Source organism: Papio anubis, chromosome 3 (assembly GCF_008728515.1).
Source record: "Papio anubis isolate 15944 chromosome 3, Panubis1.0, whole genome shotgun sequence".
In the NCBI taxonomy this organism is placed as follows: domain Eukaryota; kingdom Metazoa; phylum Chordata; class Mammalia; order Primates; family Cercopithecidae; genus Papio; species Papio anubis.
In genome coordinates this window covers 60757231-60776161 of record NC_044978.1, presented here as the reverse complement: position 1 = coordinate 60776161, position 18931 = coordinate 60757231, and the positions used below count along the sequence as shown (strand labels likewise).

General features: G+C 41.4%; 1 long non-coding RNA gene across 1 annotated transcript; it reads right to left on the bottom strand.

Annotated features, from left to right (window-relative positions):
- Window positions 1-16348: 16348 nt before the first annotated feature.
- On the bottom strand, window positions 16349-17749 carry LOC103884630. The gene is made up of 2 exons (XR_002522212.2): window positions 17488-17749; window positions 16349-16490 (listed from the first exon to the last, which is right to left on the bottom strand). It is a non-coding gene; the product is annotated as an uncharacterized LOC103884630 (long non-coding RNA).
- Window positions 17750-18931: the final 1182 nt, after the last annotated feature.

The following is an 18931-nucleotide window of genomic DNA, read 5'->3' as shown; positions in this document are numbered from 1 at the left end:
CGGGTCTTCCCTCCCTTTCAGACAACAGAGGCCCCAGCTCTATTGATGCTGTCCAGTAAGCTGGGATCAAGCATATGTTGTCAGGACCTCAAAGTAGAGATACAACTTACATGTGAGTTACATAAGGGATACTTTCCCAATGATTCTACCCCTTTACCTTTGTTAGAGTGGTTGAAAAACACATGATTTTAGATTTGAAGTGTATTCAACTATGGTTATACCCATTGTACAGTGATATGTATTTCTCATGACAATCCTGCCTCATTTGGAAATAATAAGACAAAATCACTGATGTGAAATATCATTTGCCACAGCACATTTGTCATTCTAGGGGGTTCTAGACTTTATGACATGAAACACTAAGAAAAAGCTGGGCACAGTGGCTCACACCTGTAATCCCAGCACTTTGGAAGACTGAGGTGAAGTCAGGAGTTTGAGACCAGCATGGCCAACATAGTGAAACCCTGTCCCTACTAAAAATACAAAAATTAGCCAGGCGTGGTGGTGGGCACCTGTAATCCCAGCTACTCGAGAGGCTGAGGCAGGAGAATCACTTGAACTCGGCAGGGAGAGGTTGCAGTGAGCCGAGATTGTGCCATTATACTCCAGCCTGGGTGACAAGAGTGAAACTCCACTTCAAAAAAAGAAAATAAAAGACTAAAAAAAAAAAAGAAGAAGAAGAAGAAGACAACTCCACAGAGCTTAGACCTAGAAAATACACTGATGTTATAAAATTCCTGGACTGTTATAACTGACCCTACATGCTTTACACAAAACTTATACAGCCTTACTTCCAACAAGATTATTTTGAGTTAGAAGACTCAAGAATCATATTTTATGATACTTCAGTTCTCCTGGGGCCTGCAGACAAGTTGGGGATACCTAGATGTGTAGTGCATACTGTTTTCACACCCAGGTGGGATAAGAGGACCAGAAGCTAGTAATAACTGGATCCACATCAAACACAGAATGGAAACCTAGGAGACAGCCAGAACCCAAGGTGAGACGCCAGAGAATTTTTTCCACCAGCACATACCTGCTTTGAATTCTATTTAGCCAAGAAGAGGCAACATAGCGGCCGAGCAAGAATTCTGGACCAGGAGTCAGAGTACCTGGGTATGTTCCAAGCCCTGGTTCTGATACTGACTACTCATGCGAGTATGGGTGACTCAATATCTTCTAAGCAGCATTCTCCTTGGGAGAATGAGGGAGGTTGGACTGCAGGTACTTCATGGTTAAAGTCCTCCTCTAATAATATGCCCACAATAACTATATACTAGGGAGAAGAAATAGAAGAGATGAGGTCATACTAAATCCTATTCACACTAGTTGAGATCTCTGAGGTGTTGAGATCTCTGAGGTGCCAAATGAGAAATAGTCACAAGAGTCCACTGAGATCCAAATATCTGCTTTCTGGCTGAAAAATGCTGAACTGGAGAATAGTTCTATGGCTGAAAGCACGGCCTTTCTCCTTTGCCTGAAGTCGATTAATTGAGACCCATAGAAAGAGTCACACTGGATCTGCCAAGCATACACTCAGACAGCTGAATAGAGGTGGGTATTCTGCTTCTCACTGTGTGACCCACCAGACTGTATGGGATACCACATGGAAGCTGGAGCTGAGGGGCAGCTTATCTTGTAGGCAGGCAGCCCTAGAGAGAAAGCCCAGAGGAGCTGAGCTAGTTCAGTACTTTTCTATATCACCAATCAGATTAGTCTCTCCTTATCTTGTGGTGTCTTAGCCTGCTCAGGCTGCTGTAATAAAATACCATTAAATTGGGTGGCTTATAAGCAACGGAAATCCATTTCACACTGTTCTGGAGGCTGGGAAGTCCAAGATCAAGGCACTAGCAGATTCCGTGTTTGGAAAAGGCCCATTAGCTGGTACACAGATGGTGACTTCTGGCTGAGCCATCACATGGTGGAAGGGGAGAAAAAAATAAGTCCCATGAGCCTATTCTAATAAGGGCATTAATCTCATTCATATGGGCTTTGCCCTCATGACCTAATCACCTTCCCAAAGGTCCCATCTTCTAATATCATTGCCTTAGGCCAGAACTTTAACAGGGGTTAGAGTTTTAGACTCATTTGAACCATAGCATTTGGGAAAAAATGAAGAAGGGGATTATAAGAAAGGGCACAGGTAAGCTTTACAATAGTTCTGGAGGGCAGAAACTCTCATTTTGGAAGCCAAAACTTTCCAATGTTGGAGGTAAGAGAAAATGATTTTCCTGACAAGTGCTTCTTCCATTCATGAATCCTAGGGGTGTGTAAAGGAACAGAGTACATGACAGGCAGGAAGTATGGGATATAAAATGGAAGTTGGGAAATGTGCTCTCAAATACCAGCCCCAAACTAATTAAAGAGCAGTTTCTAGATTTCCCAGCCCTCCCCATGCTCATATACTTGGTGAGAAGTGGAAAATTCACAAACATTATTGAAAAAGTTTTGGCTGGGCATGGTGGCTCATGCCTGTAATCCCAGCACTTTGGGAGGCGGAGGCAGGCTGATTGCTTGAGGTCAGAAGTTCAAGACCAGCCTGGCCAATATGGCGAGACCAGTCTCCACTAAAGATGCAAAAATTAGCCATGCGTGGTGGTGTGTGCCTGTAGTCCCAGCTACTCCGAAGGCTGAGGCAGGAGAATCACTTGAACCCGGGAGGTGGAAGTTGCAGTGAGCCGAGATTGCGCCACTGCATCCAGCTTGGGCAACAGAGTGAGACTTTGTCTCAATAAATAAATAAATAATAAAGAATTAAAAATTATTGGAAAAGTTTTGTTGTACATGGCCTTAGTTAAAAGCAACCAATATCCAAAGGATAATATCCTAAATGAGACAGATTATGAAGAAGGGAGAAAATGAAAATGGTCAATACTTATTAGTATCTTCCCTGTATTAGGAACTACACTGGGTGCTTTACATACATGAATTAACGCTTACAATGAGTTAACCCTTTCAGTGACATTAACCCTAATGTAATGCTTGCAGTGACTTCCTTATAGAGATAAATGCTAAAGCTCAGCGAGATTAAGAAAATTTCAAAGATCATGTAGTTATCATGAGACAGAAACAGGACTGGAACTTAAGTCTTACACCAAAGTCAGTACTTTTTAAAAAATAATCCATGTTGCATCTAGAAATACTTTCATCCAATGCAAAAATCCCATATAGTACAGAGCTGGTATTTGGAGAGTGTTAGACTATGTTAGATAACTGATAGAAACATTTTGAAACTTAATAAAAGCACCAAGAAAATATTACAGTACACAGGTCTGTCACTCAGTTCTATGATCCTTGAATTAGAGAGCAGGGTGCTGGGTGCCTGTAACCTGGGATGCAACTAAACTAGACCTGTTGGATGATGCACTAGACAAGGTGGCATACAGGGCTGAAGAACCACTAATTGTGTTCTACACAGAAACCAGTATGCTAGCCTTTCATGAATTAAAAATATTAGATGTGATAAGGTGGATGACAATACTTATGCCACGTGGGGAGGACAATGATAAGAATGGAGTAGGATTAGGAGTTCAAGACGTAGGCTCGCTAAAGAGGGACCCTCTATGGAGGCTGATCTAAAGCCTGAAATTGCTGAACAAAGAGAACAAAAGGCCAATCCTGTACTTCTGTACTTGCTGAGTAGAGGAGCAAAGTGGTTAATGATAATATCTGGCCCTAGGCAAACGTGAACTAAAAGCAGAGGAGGTCACAGAATGCTGACAGATGTTTAAACAAAATCAAAAAACAAAAACCACCATGAAGAAGTCACATCAACGTCTATTTCCTAATTTGAACAAAGTACTGTCCTACTCTCCATTTGCTGAACAATGCTTCTTTTCTGTCTCTGGAAATAACTGTTGTGTTGTAGTCTTGGTATACATTGTAATGCCAAATGAATATGTCTAAATTAATACCTCACCAATCTGTATCGTCAGAAAGCAAGGAGTCACCAGGCAGTGAGTTTTCCAGTGAACTGAAGCTTAGACAATATAAGCACCAAACTTTTATAAACTTTAGCCATTTTCATGGAAATTGTAATAAAATGAATTCCATTCTTCTCGGCCTTATTAAACAGCGTATACTGAACATCATTTAACGGGTTCTTGATGGCTCTGAATCCTTGCTGTGAATGTCAGCTATAGTATTAGGTAGTGGTTCAAGATGCCCTCTGGGGCTGGTGAAATAGACAGGGCTTGTGTGTGTGTCCACTGCAATCTTTCCTGGACCCAGAGGTGGGAATGGGCTTCCCTGCTGGTACCATCTGGTAGCTTCTGCTCTCAGTCCCAGGTCCATGTGTGTGCTGGTTTCTAGTCTTTCTGCTTTAACCAAAAGCACCCCTAATATATTATCTGTAACTTTTATATGAAATAAGATCTGCTGTGAAAATCAAATCACCAGACTTTTTTTTTTTTTTGTAGGACAGGAGCTGACTCTGTCACCCAGGCTGGAATACAGTAGTGCCATCATGACTCACTGCAGTCTCAAACTCCTGGGCTCAAAAATTCCTCCTGCCTCACCCTCCTGAGTAGCTGGGACTACAGGCACACACCATCATGCCCCGCTCATTTTTGTTGTTTTTGTAGAGATGGGGTCTCACTATGTTGTCCAGGCTGGTCTCAAACTCCTGGCCTCAGCAATCCTCCGACCTCAGCCTCCCAATGTGCTGGGATTACAGGTGTGAGCCACCATGCCTAGCCCCAAACTTTAAAAAACTGTCACCATGTTCATATAGAATTCTCTATCAGCAGATTATAATGTGAACACAGAGAAATGACCCTGTGCTTGTGCCATAAATAAATTACGGGGACTTTATGACAGGGAACACCTTGATGTTGAAACTTTTTGACATTGGTACTTATCTACAATCACAGCTGCATTCTGAATACTTATGATTTTTAGGGTCTGACTACAGGATAGATAGGATATTATTGGTATTTGCAATTTTTGTTGTCCTTCGTTTTCTAAGATGACGTCACCACTTTGGTTTTTTTTTTTTGAGATGGAGTCTCACTCTGTCACCCAGGCTGGAGTGCAGTGGTGCGATCTCAGCTCACTGCAAAATCTGCCTCCCAGGTTCTGGCCATTCTCCTGCCTCAGCCTCCCCATAGCTGGGACTACAGGCGCCCGCCACCACACCAGGCTAATTTTTTGTATTTTTAGTAGAGACGGGGTTTCACTGTGTTAGCCAGGATGGTCTCGATCTCCTGACCTTGTGATCTGCCCGCCTCAGCCTCCCAGTGTGCTGGGATTACAGGCATGAGCCACCTTGCCTGGCCACTCAGCACTCTTTTCTCATATCATTACTTCAGAAGTGTGTCCAGAGAATAGGCACAAGAGAAAGAAATCTCATTGTATCACATCTTTTGTTGTGTAACAAACTACCCTAAAAAGGTAGTGGCTTACAATAACAAACACTTATTGCTTGTTTCTCACCATTCTGTGACTCGCTGGACAATTTTCCTAATCTGAGTAGGTTCGACTGGGGCTCAACTCATTCACATGTCTGGGGTCTTAGCTGGAAGAGCTGAGGCTTCTTCTCATGCTCCCCAGGCCATCTCTCTGCAGCAGACAAGCCTAAATTTGTTCACAAAGTGGACAAGAGAAGGTGAACACCATTATGCAAGCATTTTTTAAGCCTCTACTGCGTTATGTTTGTTAATGTCCCAGCAGCCAAAGCAAGTCATGTGACCAAATCTAAGTTCAAGGGAGAAATAGACTCCATATCTTGATGGGAAGGGGCTACAAAGTCACAGTGCAAAGGAACATAAACACACGGAAGGATTTTGCACTCATTTTGCAATCTACCACATTCATAGTACTTATGTCATGGCTCAGCATGGGCCCAACATGGGAACTCCTGGCTCTGCCACCCATTTGAGACACTGAACTAATGCTCTTTTTCCTACCACCATCAGATCTCTTGAAAGAGTTGCTTTTCTCATCCCCTCCACTTCCTTGCCCTAGATTCATTTCTTAATTCTTGCAAGCTGGTTTCGGCAGCAACTATTCTAGTAACTAGGTTAACTAGCAACTTCCCGATCATCAATTACATTTTCTCAGTCTTTATCTACCTTGAATGTTTTGTAGTTGTTAACGCAACCTTTATTGAAATTCACTTCTTACAGTTTCTATTATAAGTAAATAAGAAAATACAAGTAGTTTTCTTCCTAGTTCATTGACTGATTTTTCTATTTTCTTTTCAGGGCTCTCTCTTCCTCCTTCCACAATTAAATGTAGGGTTCTGTCCTCACCCTTTTCTTTCTTACATGATCTCCATAAACTCATTCACTTTTACAGCTTCATTACAAACTTCCAGGTAGATGATTTCACAATCTGTATCCTCAGTTCTTAAATTTCTTCTCAAATTTTGGCTTCATTTTTGAAATGGCCCGCTAACTATTTCCACCCAAATGTTTTATGTATAGTTTCTCTGAAACCTATTTTGGCTGGAAACAAAGATAGTACTGGTCAGTGTATAATGCTCTTTCAGCCTCTAAGTCATTTGATTCTACATTTTCCTATAGCTAAAAGAGGCTGGAGGTAGTGAAGGGAGGCAGTGCGGGGCTAATGAATATTTGCTGAATGCCTACTGTGTGCAAGTCACTGTGGTATCTCTTAATTGACAGAGGACACCTTCTAGACTACTTTGAAATAGTAGATAAAAGGGCCAATCAGATGCTGATATGCAATCTACAAGGATAGCATTGCAGACAGCCACCAATATCCCAGTGACAATTGCAATAACACCAAAGGAAATGAGGCTGTAGACATCTCTGTTGTAATAAGAGGTATCTGACAGCCTCAAACGACTTTCAAAGAGTTTCTGCTAAGGGTATCTTAGGGTTTGCAAAAAAGAAACATTCTTCCCTTAAGAACAGTCTGGTTTCTGAGGAGAATAGATCACAAAATAAAATTGCAGTTCTCCTTTTCTCTCCCTGGCAAAAGAGCTTAGAGACTTCTAGGACCCAGACTAAGCTACTGATAACATTCTGTCTATTCTATGAGTAGATTCTCACAATGAAAGTCAAATTTCTGTTGATCATAAGATGGATATCCTTACATTTATTGACTGTGCCAAATTCCTTGATTGAACTATACTGATAGACTATACTGACTGATTATAGTCTATTCTTTGATTGAACTATACTGATAATAGCAGAGCTGTATATGTTTGTAGCCGTACCTCCCATCCTGGTATCCTGGTGCCACTCTTCTGAGGGAACTCTGATAAGCGTAATTAATCAAGTCATTAAGCTTGATGTGGATCAGATTCTGAAGTTAATAAGAAAGAACATTGATGATCCGAGAATAGGTTCTAAAACTATGATTTCCAGGATAATTTATTAAAGTGTAGCTGTGTCTTCCTTTAAAAATATAAAATCGACCAGGTGCAATGGCTCAAGCCTGTAATCCCAGCACTTTGGGAGGCTAAGGCGGGCAGATCACATGGTCAGGAGTTCGAGACCAGCCTAACTAACATGGTGAAACCCCATCTCTACTAAAAAAAACAACAATTAGTCAGGCGTGGTGTTGCGCACCTATAATACCAGCTACTCAGGAGGCTGAGGCATGATTATTGCTTGAACCCGGGAGGCAGAGGTTGCAGTGAGCCAAGATCATGCCGTTGCACTCCAGCCTGAGTGATAGAGTGAGACTCCATCTCAAAATATATATATATATGCATATATAATATGCATATATATATAAAATAAAACTATACTTTTTCTCTGTTTTATTTTCATATCAATAATGGACATAGAAGTTTCCCAATCCCAGGCCGGGCACGGTGGCTCATGCCTGTAATCCCAGCACTTTGGGAGGCCAAGGTGGGTGGATCAAGAGGTCAGGAGTTCGAGACCAGCCTGGCCAGTATGGTGAAACCCCGTCTCTACTAAAAATACAAAAAAATCAACTGGGCATGGTGGCACGCACCTGTAGTCCCAGCTACTCTGAAGGCTGAGGCAGGAGAATTGCTTGAACCCAGGAGGCAGAGGTTGTAGTGAGCAAAGATCGCGCCACTGCACTCCAGCCTGGGCGACAGGGTGAGACTCCATCTCAAAAAAAAAAAAAAAAAAAAAAAAAAAACGAAGTTTCCCAATCCCAAAATGGAACATGGTGTGATAGAATGCAGGCTAGTAAGAATGAATGAAACACCACTCTCTAAGAAGAAGCAACCTACTACTAGGTTTCCATATGGCTTAAATTATATTAGTTAAACTCTTTTTGTCTTAAATGGGTTGGATAAGAATTTGTGAATGCTCCTGATTCTTTTTTCCCTCCTTTTTGGTTTGTTTGTATTACTATAAATTTTCTTTTCTTTTCTTTTCTTTTTTTGAGATGGAGTTTTGCTCTTATTGCCCAGGCTGGGGTGCAATAGTGCAATCTTGGCTCAGTGCAAGCTCCACCTCCTAGGTTCAAGCGATTCTCCAGCCTCAGCCTCCCGAGTAGCTGGGATTACAGGTGCCTGCCACCATGCCTGGTAAATTTTTTGTATTTTTAGTAGAGACCGGGTTTCACCATGTTGACCAGGCTGGTCACGAACTCCTGACCTCAGGTGATCCACCCGCCTTGGCCTCCCAAAGTGCTGGGATTACAAGCGTGAGCCACTGTGTCCAGCCACCATAAATATTCTTGTAGAGCAATTGTGACTTTTCTCATTGACCATGTTCTCTGGGGATTCATTCTAGAAAACTGATGTTTAAGTATTGTGTATTGGGTATGAATTATCCTGTATTGTTCATGACTCTGACTACATTGTCTTTCTTATTGTCAATGACTATAAGCACCATTGTTAGTGAATTTGGCTAACAGCATTTGAAGCAGATGAGATTTTAGCTCACGCCTTGATAGCTGCATTGGCTCAGTCTAAGCTAAAGCCTTATTTTCATTAAAGGGAGCAGACATGCTGAGGAAGAAGGTGCTATTTTTACATAAGGACTTTTTCTACTGAAACCACATGATAACACTATGCTGTTAAAATGATCTCAAGCATGCTGAGTTAGCTGAAGAAACAATATGCATGTTGCCAAAATCAAAGCAGTACTATTCTGAGCCTCCTCTCTAAGGTCCTCTAGCTCTCCTTGGTGGTCACGAAGAAGGGAGTAGGAGAGGAGCTGGTGAGAATGTTTAAATTACAGGTAAGTGAAGGTCACTTCCAGTTACCTAGAAGAGATTATTCAGATTCTTAGTTATTTGGTTATTGACATCAACCACTGAGATATAAGAAGTTTTATTAATTACATATTTGCATGTCACTGATATTTGTTAAGTAATTGCTTTTATTCTAGATATATATTTAAAGTAAAACCAGCATAAAACAGTATTAAGACTAATTTTAAAATGTTAGAAACAGGCCAGGCGCAGTTGCTCACACCTGTAATCCTAGTACTTTGGGAGGCCAAGTTAGGGCGATCACTCCCACCCAGGAATTTCAGGCCAGCATGGGCAACAGAACAAGACCGTGTCTATTTTAAAAATAAAATATATTTTATAAAAACAAAGAGACAACAAAAAAAAAGTTAGAAACAGAAAATTTTGGCAAAAGCCCTCCAACTCAAGTTAAAAAAAAAAAAAAAAAAGCTATTAGTCTTTCTCTTTTTCTTTCTCTTTTAGAGACAGAGTCTCACTCTGTCACCCAGGCTAGAGTACAGTGGTGTGATTGCAGCTCACTGCAGCCTCGAACTCCTGGACTCAAATGGTCCTCCTGCCTCAGCCTAGGACTACAGGCACACGCCAGTACACCCGACTAAGTTTTCGATTATTTGTTTGTTTGTTTGTTTGTAGGAACACGGCCTTGTTATGTTGCCCAGGCTGGTCTTGAACTAGTCTCAAGCAGTCCTCCCTCCTTGGCCTCCCAAAGTGCTGGGATTACAGGCATAAACCACCATGCCCATCCTAAATGCTATTATTATCAGAACTTGTCATGATTGCAGACTACCATGATTAAATATTATTAAGTATTTAATAATAAATGTAATATAATAATAAATATTAAATATTATTATGTGACAGGTACTATTTTAAGCATTTTACAAAATTATTTCACTAGTCCTCACAATAATATTGCAAAACAGTTCTTATCTTCATTTACAGAAGACAATGCTTCCTTTGTGCTCCTGATAATAACTGTCATGCTGTAAATTATACTCAGGTAGAAAGTAACCGAGATGGGATTCAAGCTTAAGTACAAATATATGAATATCTAGCTCCAAAGCCTGTGTTCTTTCACCAGGTCACGCAGCATCTCTGAGGATGACACATACAGTTAATAAGGAAATTGCACATATAGATTCCTCTAACATGGAGCTTTTTGTTCTTCACTCTCCTCCTCCCAACCCATCTTCAAAACAGTATAAATGAAAACAAGTTAAAACACACCAAAAACAGAAAAATAAAAGTCTTCTCTCTTGGTGATCTTCAATTGCTACATACAAATCACCATAAAATTTGGCTTCTCTTGTCCTCAAATACTGGAAGATTCTCTCCTCACACACCAGAATTTGAATCAACTCCTTGGTCACAGACAGATTTATACTTAACAGAAAAAAGTAGTTGGAGAAGCTCTTGAACAGATAGAGATGTTAATATGTAGGGGCTCGCATCACCTCTCCTCTTCTGTCTATAAGATGGAATTCCTTCTGTGGCCAAAGTTATTTCCCAGACTCTAGGGCGGATTCATGGATTTGGGCAAGGAGAACACCATAGCTGCTTGACTGGGAAAGCCAGAGGTTACAGTCACACAGAAGTGAATAGCTTTGGAATATGACAAAAGACGGGAAGATATTACCAAAGTTAATATGCCCTGGATTTGGGGAGAAACGGGGGGAGTTTGGAGAAAGAGGAAATGAAAGATTTAGGGAGCAGCTGGAACATATATGGGAAATGGAGAGTTACGGAAAGAAAATTTTAAAACAGGCCAGGAGCAGTGGCTCACGCTTGTAATCTCAGTGCTTTGGGAGGCCGAGGCAGATGGATCACAAGGTCAGGAGATCGAGACCATCCTGGCTAACACGGTGAAACCCCGTCTTTACTAAAAAATACAAAAAAATTAGCCGGGCGTGGTGGCGGGCGCCTGTAATTCCAGCTACTCCGGAGGCTGAGGCAGGAGAATGGCGTGAACCCGGGAGGCGGAGCTTGCAGTGAGCTGAGATGGCGCCACTGCACTCCAGCCTGGGTGACAGAGCAAGACTCCGTATCAAAAAAAAAAAAAAAAAAGAAAGAAAGAAAATTTTAAAACATTTACTGAGTGTTATTAATGTAACCCCAACTCCTGAGTCATTTTCCTTAAAAAGCTACAAAAAGGATCGGGTGTGGTGGCTGACACCTGTAATCCCAACATTTTGGGAGGCTGAGGCAGGCAGATCACCTGAGGTCGTGAGTTTGAGACCAGCCTGACCAACATGGAGAAACCCTATCTCTACTAAAAACACAAAATTAGCCGGTCGTGGTGATGCATGCCTGTAATCCCAGCTACTCTGAGGCTGAGGCAGGAGAATCACTTGAACCCAGGAGGCAGAGGTTGTGGTGAGCTAAGATTGTGCCATCGCACTCCAGCCTGGGCAACAGGAGCAAAACTCCATCTCAAAAAAAATAAGGGCCGGGCGCGGTGGCTCAAGCCTGTAATCCCAGCACTTTGGGAGGCCGAGGCGGGTGGATCACGAGGTCAGGAGATCGAGACTATCCTGGCTAACATGGTGAAACCCCGTCTCTACTGAAAATACAAAAAACTAGCCGGGCGTGGTGGCGGGCGCCTGTAGTCTCAGCTACTTGGGAGGCTGAGGCGGGAGAATGGCGTGAACCCGGGAGGCGGAGCTTGCAGTGAGCCGAGATCAGGCCACTGCACTCCAGCCTGGGAGCACAGCGAGACTCCGTCTCAAAAAAAAAAAAAAAAAAGTGTTAACTAATGTTCAGCAACTTTTGGAAATTGGACTAGTGTTTTTTTGCTAAGATGGGGCCACAAGGTGGATGAAATTTACATGGGTTGTACTCTCAAGAACCACAAGATTTTGAAAATGTTTGCAAAGACATCAGTGTTGGGGCTCAGAAAGTGATACCCCAAAGTATGGTGCTTTGACATGCCAAGTACTTTGAACCAAAGAATCAGCTTCAGAACCAAGATCTCTTTGATATTCCCTCGTCTCCCCGTCTCTCAATCTCTATATCTCCTGAAATTCAGGGAGGGAAGTTCTTCCAGAAGGAACATAATTGTGTGGACCCTTCTCCCTGAAATCCACATTAACCAGAGATTAACTAGCAGGAAAAGAAACTAAAAGTCTCCAAACCTAGATGGACTTTTTACCTATTCTTCTGAAGGTTGCTATCCTAGAGACTTTATCTGCATCACAAAACAACTGTTTTTCACAGTGAAGTTCTTCCCCTTACCCTGCTTCCATTGCTTGAGTCACCACCTCCCTTCCAAAAGCCCCAGTTCCTATTTCTTTCTGCAGCTCAAATTCAGATTTAAGTTGCAACCAGGCCGGGTGCAGTGGCTCACTCCTGTAATTCCAGCACTTTGGGAGGCAGAGGCAGCGGAATCACCTGAGGTCAGGAGTTCAAGACCAGACTGACCAACGTAGTGAAACCCCATCTCTACTAAAAATACAAAAATTAGCTGGGCGTGGTAGCCTGCACCTGTAATCCCAGCCACTCAGGAGGCTGAGGCAGGAGTATTGCTTGAACCAGGGAGATGAAGGTGATGAAGGTGATGAAGCAGTGAGCTGAGATCATGCCACTGCACCTCAGCCTGGGTGACAGAGCAAGACTCTATCTCAAGAAAAAAAAAAGTTTCAACCATCTGGCCCTTCTTTGAGTCTTTTACTCTGTGGCACTCCCTTTTATATGCATGTCTTACTTTGTATGCCTTTTTTCCTGTTAATCTGTCTACTGTCAAATTTATTGCACACACTCAAATTATCAAACTTCAGAGGGTGAAAGGAAAGGTCCCCTTGCCCCTATCTGGGGAAAAAAAAAAAGGGAAAGTGATGGATATAATGTCAGAGCCTGGAGTAAGACTTAGTGAATTCTGGCCTTTTAGCAAAGAGGGAACCCCCATGGCATTTGGCAAGCTCTGCACCTGCGCAGAAAGGAGTGGATTCCCTTACCAGATGAGTAAACATTTGCCCCAGCAAATCCTTGTGACAGTGGGCATGGTGGAAGGTGGGGGAAAGCCTTCTGCTTTCTAGGAGGACCTTCTCTCTGGGCCTTCCTTTGTGGCAAGAGAAAGAAAATAACTGTTTTCAACATTTCTCTGGGACATACCAATCTGTGACAAAAATAAAGTCATGATAACATTGACAAAACAATATTTCACTGGCCCATTCTTCACCACTGTGCAGAAAACCCACCCCCTCCCAGATTCTCACTTGGTTGAGCTAGATGTCTTTATTTATTTATTTTTTAAATTTTTTTTGGAGACGGAGTCTCACTGTGTCTCTCAGGCTGGAGTGCAGTGGTGCAATCTCGGATCACTGCAACCTCCACCTCCCAGATTCAAGTGATTGATTCTTCAGCCTCAGCCTCCCGAGTAGCTGGGACCATTGCACCACACCCAGCTAATTTTTGTATTTTTAGTGGAGACGAGGTTTCACCACGTTGGTCAGGCTGGTCTTGAACTCCTGACCTTGTGATCCACCCGCCTCAGCCTCCCAAAGTGCTGGGATTACAGGGGTGAGCCACCACCACACCAAGACTAGATATCTTTAAAGAGATATCTCAGGCTGGGTGTGGTGGTGGCTCACGCCTGTAATCCCAGCATTTTGGGAAGCTGAGGCATATGGATCACTTGAGGTCAGGAGTTCGAGACCAGGCTACGCAACATGGTGAAATCCTGTCTCTACTAAAAATACAAAAATCAGCTGGGTGTAGTGCCGGGTGACTGTAATCCCAGCTACTTGGGAGGCTGAGGTAGGAGATTTGCTTGATCCTGGGAGGCAAAGGCTGCAGTGAGCCGAGATTGCACCATTGCAGTCCAGCCTGGAGCAAAACTCTGTCTCAAAAAAATAAATTAAATAAATAAATAAAGTATTGTTTTCTCTAAGGTCTTGAGGAATCCCTTTTAGCCTCCACTGCCACCACCATTCTACTCCTCTCCAGCTCTGGGTCCCTATGGTGGGATTTACTGCTAAAGTCACCTAACGTGTAAATGATTTTATGAAAACTGATCTGCTTTGCAAACTCATGCTTAACAGGTATTTAAAACAGATTTCTCAATCTATCTCCATTCATAGTTAATCAAAGAACCCTTTTGATTGATTTTAATTTCATATGAAGTAACAAATATAGTTAGGGAAAGTCTTAAAAATAAAGATGAGTTTAGCAAAGATTTATAAAAAAATGTCATTTAACAGTAAATGCCAGAAATTGCAATAAATTATATGTCTTAGTTTCTCTGGGATTGATTCTAATGGCTTTCAAGCATCTCCACAGTCACATATTTCCCACTAAAAGATCTCCAGAAAATTTGGCCAGGCACTGTGGCTCATGCCTATAATCCCAGCACTTTGGGAGGCCAAGGCGGGCGGATCATGAGGTCAGAAGATCAAGACCATCCTGGCTAACACGGTGAAACCCCATCTCTACTAAAAATACAAAAATTAGCTGGGCGTGGTGGCACATGCCTGTAGTCCCAGCTACTCTAGAGGCTGAGGTAAGAGAATCAGTTGAACCTGGGAGGCAGAGGTTGCAGTGGGCCGAGATCGTGCCATTGCACTCCAACCTGGGCAGCAAAGTGAGACTTTGTCTCAAAATAAAACAAAACAAAACAAAACAGAAAATTCATCATAGATTTCATTCATATTTGGCGAAAAAAAATTTTTTTTTTTGAGACAGGGTCTTGCTCTGTCTCCAAGGCTAACGTGCGGTGGTGTGATCTCAGCTCACCGCAACCACTACAACCTCAGTCCCCTTGGCTCAAGCAATCCTCTTGCCTCAGCTTCCTAAGAAACTGGGACTACAGGCACATGCCACCATGCCTGCTTAATTTTTGTATTTTTTGTAGATATGACATTTCACAATGTTGTCCAGGCTGGTCTTGAACTCCTGGGCTCAAGTGATCCACCCGCTTCAGCCTCTCAAAGTGCTAGGATTACAGGCATGAGCCACCGTGCCTGGCATGAAAATTTTTAAAGTTTTTCTTCTTGGCAAATATTCAAGAAAATGGCTGAATTGTCACAAATATTGGCATCCTCTGATCCACTGCTTAGAGTGAGCATCGAGATCTTGGTGAAAATGATGGGGCTTCCAGCATTCCCCTTTTCATTTCTCTGGCAACACAGAAACAACATTTTTGTTCATTTTGAAAGTTTATATCTACCTAATAGTTTGAACTTTCATCTGTTGGTTATAGTCTAATAATATGTAAAAATTTTCTAGTAACTAATGAGTAAATTTTAATAAAACCACAATTCAGTAAAAGGTATTTAGGTAACTACTAAATTGTGTCACTGACATAATATTTTATTTTCTCGTTTTATTTTTATTTTTATTTATTTATTCATTTTTGTTGTTGTTTTTGAGATAGAGTTTCGCTCTTGTTGCCCAGGCTGGAGTGCAATGGCACAATCTCGGCTCACTGCAGTCTACACCACCGGGTTCAAGTGATTCTCCTGCCTCAGCTTCCTGAGTAGCTGGGATTACAAGCATGTGCCACCACGCCCAGCTAATTTTGTATTTTTTTTTTTTCATAGAGTCGGGGTTTCTCCATGTTGGTCAGGCTGGTCTCAAACTCCTGACCTCAGGGGATCTGCCTGCCTTGGCCTCTCAAAGTGCTGGGATTATAGGTGTGAGCCACCACACTCAGTCTATTTTTAGTTTTAAAGCAATGAACAATTGAAAAAGAACAAATGTCTACTTTAGAAATAGTATTCAAATTCAATAAAATATTTCACATATGAACCAAAATTTCCAGTTAACAAAAATACTGCACAAATAAAAACAAAGTGGTTGCATCAAGTGGCAGAATTGAAGTAACTTAAGTCCTGTTTCTTTATCTTTAAAATTGCTGTGCTATCATTATTTACTACTCATCACAATTTTAAATGCAGAAATGTGAAGAACCACAGGCATCAGAGGTTTTACTATTAAACTTGTGATACTGAGCCCATGTGTGTCGAAGGCTAATTGGATAAATGGGAGTTCTTCAAATTCATTTCTAGTAGAATACAATGTTTATGAAAGGAAATGTAATAAAAATGTGCTAATTTGAAGCTTATTTATATACTAAAACTCAACAGAAACTGCAGCAATTGTTTAGAGTTTAGACCAACAAAATATTTTTTTCAGGGAGGACACTTTTATCAGTGACACTATTTAGAATTGCAGAGAATGGTAATAATGAAAAGCAGTCCAACTCTTCGTTGGCTTTATTACAGTTTTTAATTTCTCTTGACAAGGTTCTCCCTTATTGCCCACCCTGGGGGGCAGACTGCTCCCTGGTTGGCCCTTGATAAGCCACTGGTAAGCCGCATCCTTCAGCGCGTTTGCCTCAAGGATTTCTGCAACAAGGAAATGGCAGATAATTTTGAAATTAAAAGTTAAAATAAATATTTAAGGGTATGTAAAATCATTTTTTTAAAGGTGGGGGCTAAGAGAGTAATTTAGTGATAAAAAATCGAAAGAGAATATTATTTCCTCCATTTATAACATTTTAATTATGAGCCAAGTTTTTGTGAGGAGTCTTTAAATATGTATTATAAGCACCCTGTGGAAGGCAAATGCTCCCTTTGACTGTCTAAGCAGCATTCTCCAGTGTAAAATTGAATGGGTTGGTGTAGAATTATCTTTAAGGCCCTTTCAGATCTAGTACAGTCTGTGATATCTATTATGTTTCTTGTGAATGAAAGCATAAACTATCTCCCCCTCCCTTGCCCCCCACAGTTTTCCTCTCTTTCCCGACCTCAGGGGTTTGCTTGGAGAGGAGATTAAACCCTCACATCTTTCTGCATCCCTGTAATCTCTACACTGGAAAGATGTGGGGGCCTGGACAAAGTAGCAAAGGAAACAGAAAACAAACCTTAAATACTAATGTATTTTCCGGGTCTTTGTGAGCCTAAAGGAGTCCATGGAGAGGAGGATGGCTCTGGAATGGACCCCATTTCTTATGCAGTGGAAGATCTTAGGAACAGTCTGAGGACAAAGGGAACTGACATCGTTCTGCATAAAAATGACAATTGAGAGCTATCTCTTTTGTGAGAAGCAGCAGCTCTGAAACGATTTTGCACATGGAAAAACAAATTTTGACTCTACTATTTCTGAAAATTAGTTTCTGTCCTTGGAAAATGTATGTGTGTGTGTGTATGTTTGTGTGCCTGCATGTGTTATTGTGCTATGTGAAAGACACACACAGGAGGATACCCTGAGGGGATGTGAAAGTGTGTCTTCACCTCACATTGGCAAGGAAAACCTGAGGTGGTTCAAACTCAGGGTGGCAAAGCCTACTTGCAGCTCTCCGACTGCAGGTGTCATGATGCTGCTCTTGACATAGTAACTTACACTTTAGAAAATGTCCTGCGGGAGATTGCTGGGTTCTACTGATTGTGCGGATGCCAGGAAGAGAGATGACTCCCAGGTTAAGACAAGAATCTAGTGTAGTTTTCTTTTCTTTCTCTTCCTCTTTTTAAATCTTCCTCTTCCTAATCTTAAAAAAATTATGACATACACAAAACAAAACAGAATAGATCAATAAACCTCTGTGTTCTCATCACCACTTCACAAACTTTGGACAAACTTACATCCCCCCACCAACCCATCCCCCACCCACATAACTTTAAGGAAAATTCTAGGCATCATATGATTTCATTTTTGACTAAAAAATGACTTTTACATGACCACAACATTCTTACCTCACCTAAAAAAATTAATAGTAATTCCTCAACACCATTGTAGGAGACAAGATATGCCACTCCAAAATATGCCTTTTTGGCATAAGGATTATTTTGAGAAATAGCAGGCACAAGTGAAGCTCTAAAAAGAAAGTAGAAATTTCCATTTTGTTAAGAGAAATTTACATTTATAAAGCAAATCTCCATTTGTAAGAGTGTCTCCTTCTCTGTATCAGGAAGAGTAGGATGACAAAATTACAAAAAAACTCTTGTCAATGGGAAAGTGACTTAAATCTTCATAATAAACCTTACTCTTGTTTATCATGCTTTTCCCAGTTACCTCCCCATAACTGGTCCCAAGAGACTTCTTTCTTTGTTTCAGCAAAGGATAATAGTTAAGCCTGAATTCAAAGACACTTAAATTTTTTTTGTAGAGACAGGAAGGTATACACATTACTAAACTGATGTGTGTTTTTCCCTTGTCAGGGGTGCATTCCAATTAAGAACTCAGAAGAGTAGAAAGTTACTTTTCCTCCTCTACACCATCAAGTATCTTGTCAATGTTTGCATTTTCAATTAGCTTATAACTGTCTTTTTTTCTTAGACAGGATCTCACTCTGTTGCCCAGATTGGAGTACATTTACACCATCTCAGCTCCCTCCAGCCTCAAACTCATGGGCTTAAATGATCCTCCTGCCTCAGCCTCCCCAGCAGTTGGGACTACAGGCATGCATCACCATGCCCAGCTAATTTTTAAATTTTTTTTTTGCAGAGGCAGGTGTCTTCCTACTTTGATGGGGCTAGTTTTGAACTCCTAGCCTCGAACTATCCTTCTGTCTTGGCCTCCCAAAATGCTGGGATTACCGCAGGGGGCTACTGTGCCTGGCCTCTTTTTATTTATTTATTCATTTTTTTAAAACACATTTTGTTGTTGTTTGAATCAGGATCCAAATAAGGGTCATACAATGTGAATGATTGATCTTTCTTATGTCTCTTTTAATTTATAGGTTCCCTTTTCATCTCTTCTCCCCCATTGTGGTGAGTTTTCTTAAAGGAGGCTTGCACTGAGGAAGTATACATAAAAACAGCACTATCTAATAATTATAAATGTAGTA